The sequence below is a fragment of the Metopolophium dirhodum genome, chromosome 1 (genome assembly GCF_019925205.1).
Source record: "Metopolophium dirhodum isolate CAU chromosome 1, ASM1992520v1, whole genome shotgun sequence".
NCBI classification, from domain to species: domain Eukaryota; kingdom Metazoa; phylum Arthropoda; class Insecta; order Hemiptera; family Aphididae; genus Metopolophium; species Metopolophium dirhodum.
In genome coordinates this window covers 44,510,879-44,517,029 of record NC_083560.1, presented here as the reverse complement: position 1 = coordinate 44,517,029, position 6,151 = coordinate 44,510,879, and positions in this window count along the sequence as shown.

The window sequence follows — 6,151 nt, the reverse complement described above, 5'->3', positions numbered from 1 at the left end:
CATATACAAGTATACAAGTATACAATTATATGATGTTTCTTTTTCTTTTTAAATTCTTACAATAATGTTATCTTCTTAAAATTACCTTCAAAGTTTAGTGTCATGATAAAACAGAACACCAACTAATTTTTACAAAAAGTGTTTTGCTCTTAAGATTATTCAAATACCATAAAAAAAACAATTTTACATTGATGCGTTTTATGTATGATGGGTGATCTGAGAGATAAAACCATTATTGCTCTGATATCCTCTTAATAATGTCATTTCAACATGTCCTTGAACTTAAACTATATATCAATATATTCCTTATAAGTCATAATGTATTTATATTATTTGTTCACAGTATTAACATGTGTCTATCAATATGTGATGAATAGAATTCAAGATGGCAACCAAATTGGCTGTAATACACTCACTCTGAAAAGTGGAATATTCTTTTACTTCCAATTATGTTTATAGCAATTTAATGCTAGACATAGTTTATCGGGAACATATTTGAGACATTGTAATCATCCTGATCCTATAGCAATTCTTTACCAAGAAGAACAATTTTTATGTGCTAACTTTGTTCAATTTAAATGCCAATTAGCCACAGCCTTGGCACATTAGCTGTGGGATTAAAGTTTGTTTGCCAAGGCTGAGGTATTTAGACTGTTCCAAGTTGACTTATAAAAACAACAGACCTTGTCACATCAGGGTTGTCACTATTTCAGAACAATAAGATTATATGAAATATAACCCCAAAAATAGATGGGTATTGAGATAAAATTATAAAGTGATTTAACCAACTAATGAATAAAAATGTTGTTTGCAGTAATTAGATTTTTAAATTAAAATTGATCTGTTTATTTTTTTTTTATTTATCATATTTTAACAGCTCTTAAATAAATGATTTTTGTATTTATAATAATCTTGTATTGTGTTTTAATTTATAGTTGTTAAAATAAATTAGTGCATTTTCATTGTACGTATGTGATATCAAATATGTACGAGTATCTACCTATTTTTGCAAATTTTTTGTTTATAAATTTAAAAAAGGTAGACAATTAATTGGCCACTGCTCTACTGTGCGCCTGCTCAATAGGTGTGGAGTGAGTCACTGTAATTTATGTGTTATATTTAAATTCTTATTGTAAAAAAAAAAACGATTTTAGCAGGGACAATCTATCTGCCAATATCGTGTAAATGAAATTGTTTTTTTATATACAATTAATGTTTAAAATGCATGCACACCTGCACCGAAAGCTTAGTTTTTGATGATGTTTGAAGCGTTAGAAAGTGCATGACGCTTAAAATAATTAAAACTAAATCGTTTCATTCACAAAATACAAAACAATCGGACACATCTTCTGGATTTAAATATATCGTTCCATTGAGTGATTTAACCAATTATTTTGATTAGAAGCAAAATACTGTGTATTTTATGTACAAGCCACTTTTAATGTGACATAATAGTGCCAAGGTATATGTAATCTTTGAGTCATTTCAACTAGATAGGAACTAACAAAGAATTGACAAGCGCACACCATCGTACCTCAACGAGTTAACAGTGCCGTTCTAATTAACTTTAGAGAGTGTCATCAACTAGAGAATACGAGGGTAAGGCGTATGGTTGGTTTACCACGTATTGTCTAATACGGGTGATACCACAGAGTGGCGCCCAACGGGGTTCTCATTCACGGGCGGAGACATTTTTTTTTTTGTGCGTGTGCTCTGGTACCTCAACTTTGGTACGTTTATTTTTTCAAAGTGTTTATGAACGAGAAGTATAAGAGTTTTTACGTGTGCTCTGTGAAAAATTCCCTTGGCACACCAATTTTTTTTGTACAAGTGAAGTGCGACAATTGTGTACGTTTCGGGTAGTAAAACCCGGAGCAAGTTTAGTGTTTTTACCTATTAAAGTAAAATATACTTTTTGTGTGTTTTGGGTGCAGTAGTAACCCAGAACCAGTCTTGTAAAGTATTTGAATACTTGTATTAAAATACTTTTTGAAGTATTTTCAACAAAATGTAAATACTATAAACTTAGTAAAAATAATTATCTTTGAATTTTTTACAAATATTAAATTTGATTACAATATGTATAATTTTGTTTTCATTGAAACTTTTTATTAAAACCACGACGATCTGAGTACCTCCCTCCGCCTTCACTAGTACTAGGTCTTGAAGTTCGTTCATGTTCACAATACGAAATTTTAACAGTGATGGAATATAATTAAAGAATTTCATTAATTTGTTGTTTTTTTTAGTATAAATTAAGATAACACGACGGTTCCAAACACGATTATAGATAGTACTATCTTTAATCACGGTTAAGACACTGCGGTTTTTATTCTCATCAGTCGTGGACTTTGGTTTTCGAAATATGGCCAGACTGTAGGGGGTCAATCGACCAAGCGTCCATCGCGACAACGCACAAGCGAAGGCGTCTTTTATTTCGTAGTTGTTTGTGTTTCGTGCATCAATTTTATTATGGTGAAAATGTATTAAATAATTTGTTTGTAGAAAACACAAGTATCGGACTAGAGAGCCTATATAAGAAGGGCTCTTATATAGGCTCTCTATATCGGACTATTGGAGACCGGATTACAGGCGTCGTATAAGTCCCGAAACCCAGTGATCCTTATAATCAAAGATGCGATGAAAATGGTTTTCCTTACAAGTAAATATGCTTCTTGATCTCTAGTTTTATTTTCATTTTCAATAGTATTTTTAAATTCCTACAGTAATTGCTGATGTCAATATCCAAACAGTCATTGAAACAGATGTATTACCAGTGTTAAACAACTACTAAGGTAATAATAATATAAAAGAGTTATAGCTAGTCGGATGTCTTTTGAGTTCCTAAAATGTATCAACAATATTTACAGTAGCAGCTTAATTATAAAATATTCTTTATGTACAAAGAAGTTGCAACTATTTTAAATACCTAAGTAGGTAATTCAAAGTTTAATTATGCTTATAACTTATACCTAATTTATAAGTATGTTACTGTTGGTATATGCCCTGGTTTATCCAGAAGTGTATCCATTTTGTAAAGGATTTTGGGGCGTCCAAATATCGCAGCAATGAATTACAGTAATTTATGTTAACATTTTGTGTTTGGTTAATAGTAAAAAATCAATATTGTTTAATAAATGATAAGATAATCAAGCCGATTGACAGTCAAAATATATTAGTATATTATTTTTTTATTTTGATTATATCTATTATTGATGACTACGTTCATTGTTCTTCTGTCTTTCACAACAACTTTTGTTTTCGATCCATATAATTGTTTTGTTTACTTATTACAATTTATAACATTGAATTTAATTTTATACCTAAGCATAAAAGTTCATACTGAATAACATAAATTAACAAAATGATAAAGATATGATATTTAACAGTCACAGATTCATGGAGGAGGCTATTGGTGCTTGGGCACATTCTGGTATTAAAGGCACCAATAAAATACATTTATATTATAAATTACATAATCTAAAATAGATTATAGCTATAGTGAAATTTTATGTTTTTGAGCCCCCATGTTAAAATATTCTGGATTGGCCTGATATTAAACATTATATTTATTTAAGCAATAGAATTTACATTTATTCAATACTAGAGTTATTAAAAACTTAATACTAAATAAATATTACTCCTAAAATGTTTATTATAAGTATGGACAGAAGCAACAGTACTATACTTATATCTAAACAAAATTTTATAAACGTTGAGCTGATCATAAACAAGTATAAGTGAGTAGAGTTTATCATTTTTTTTTTTTTTTATAATTATGCAGAATAATCTTAATAAAATCATTAGAAGAATTGTTTATTTTAAAAATCATTAATTCATCACTAAAAATATCATCTATTCTTATTTTTGATGTATATTTGATTAATTATTTTAAAAGATCTTTTGAGAAGTAGGTCCTATACTATTTTATGCTTGGCAGCATTTAGTTTCCACATTATTAAAAAGTAAACGATGCTGAGCAAAAGTTTTACTTGAATAATGTTAAATGAAGCAACTGCTTTTGATATTCTTATAGCTATATTATAAGTATTATAGTTTTACAAAATATAAAAAATGTATAATACCTATATAATATAATATAAATCACTTAACTTATAATGTAATGATAAATATTTAAAAATATAACATTATAATTAATTTTTAAATTCTGAGCAAATCGATGAATCTATTAGTCTTACAATAATTTCATTTTTCTTTTTAATATTTAATTTTTTGTGTCTGTTGTCACCTTTGGGACAGTAAAAATGATTCAAATTTCAACTTCAGTATCTTGTTCTGTGTGGAATTGAATCTAGTTGGTGCATTCGGGAGGTTGAAATTCCTAGTAATTTTCAAAACTGCCGAGGAAAACAAAATATTAGATTAAGGAAAGCGTGATAATGACTTTGGTTTTTGGTGTAACCTAAAAAAAATAATTGTGATACATGAAATATTCTCTGAATGTTTATATTAGTATTTTCCATACACCTTACAAATTTAAAATGAGTGAATTATTTTGAGTTAGAAGGAAAGGATTTTCTTTTTAAATCTAAGATTTGAATATTTAATACAAAATTTCTCATGAATTTGTTTAATTTTCAAGTTTTTTGACCTTACTTTTAGCATTAAATTATATATATTATATATACATAAATAAATTTTATTTTAATTTATTTTCTTTATTTAGCTTTTGGAACATTATTCTTCTTTACCAGCCTACATAACTAATACTGATGAAGAGGAGGTTGAACCACCACTTTTGCACCACCAATAGTAATTTTTATAATCATTCATAAATATTGTTTTAAAATAATTTTTGATGTCTGTTCATTAAAGTTATTATTGCTTATTTTGTAGGAATGTGTAAATGAAGAAGTAAAATCAATAGCACCATATTCTTTGCCGGTACTAATTAATGCTGTGTGTTCGGCCTCTATTGATGTTCATGTATTGAGAACATATGAATGTCGATTCAAAAGCACAAAATGCTATAATGCTGATGTACAGTCGTCAGCAATGAAATGTATGTACTAATAATGTACTAGATATGTAAAATGTTTTTACAAAAGTTAATTTTAGCTTGTGATTTAAATCCAATATTACAATCAACTTAATAAAGTAAACAATTTAAAAAACGATAATGACAAAAAACACAGTAAATACTTAATATACATTTTTAGAAATCTTGATTCGCTACCTAACCTTGACTGCCAGAACATGTTTGAATGTCTTCTGAACTATCTTCAAAATAACCTTTACATTTTTTATAGATAAATCCAGACACACCAAAACATTTTTCAATATTATCTATTTTTTCTAAAAGATTTTCCAACTCATTCTTTGTTGTAACCGGCTTATTAAATTTGAATTTTTTTCCATATGTTTGTATAACTGGCACAAGGCTATTATAATAATGAAGTTTTTTCAATGTTTCTTCAAAAAAAAATTGTTGACAAAAAGCTGTCGCATTTTGTGCACTAAGATGTAGACTATATCAATAGAAACAAACAAGTTCAACAGTTTTAGACATTTCAAAAACTAATCCGTAATTTCCCTTTTTAAATTATTTAGTATTGCCAGCATCAATTATCTTACATAGTGAAATATTTGTTTTACTATCTGAATTGAAATTAATGGTGTCTGACTTGCATTAGAAAAATCATCAATTTAAGCGAAAATATCAAGCGTAGGACATTTGTCTTTATTAACTGAAAGATTATTGATTTATGGTATTTGATTGTAATATTGGATTTAAATCACGAGTTAAAATTTATTTTAGTGAGAATATTTTTCATTGTTACGTTGTACATTGTTAATTTGTTTTTTTGACGACTGTTCATCAGCTTAAATATAGTTTGTGCTTTTTAATTCATCTTCATATTATGTGCTCAATACAGGATCATCATTAAATGCTGACTGCACAGTATAAGTACCATTTAATGCTGTGTGTTCATCAACAAAATTGAACCAATTGAGACGTCTGAAGTAATAGAACCAATAGTCAATTTACTTTCAAAAACGCTTGCTACAAGTTCTATGTCTATAACATAACAAGAAAAACTCAAACATTAATTTCAATTCAGATAATAGTACAAATGTTTCACAACGCAAGATAATTGATGATGGCAACACTAAATATTTTAAAAAGGGA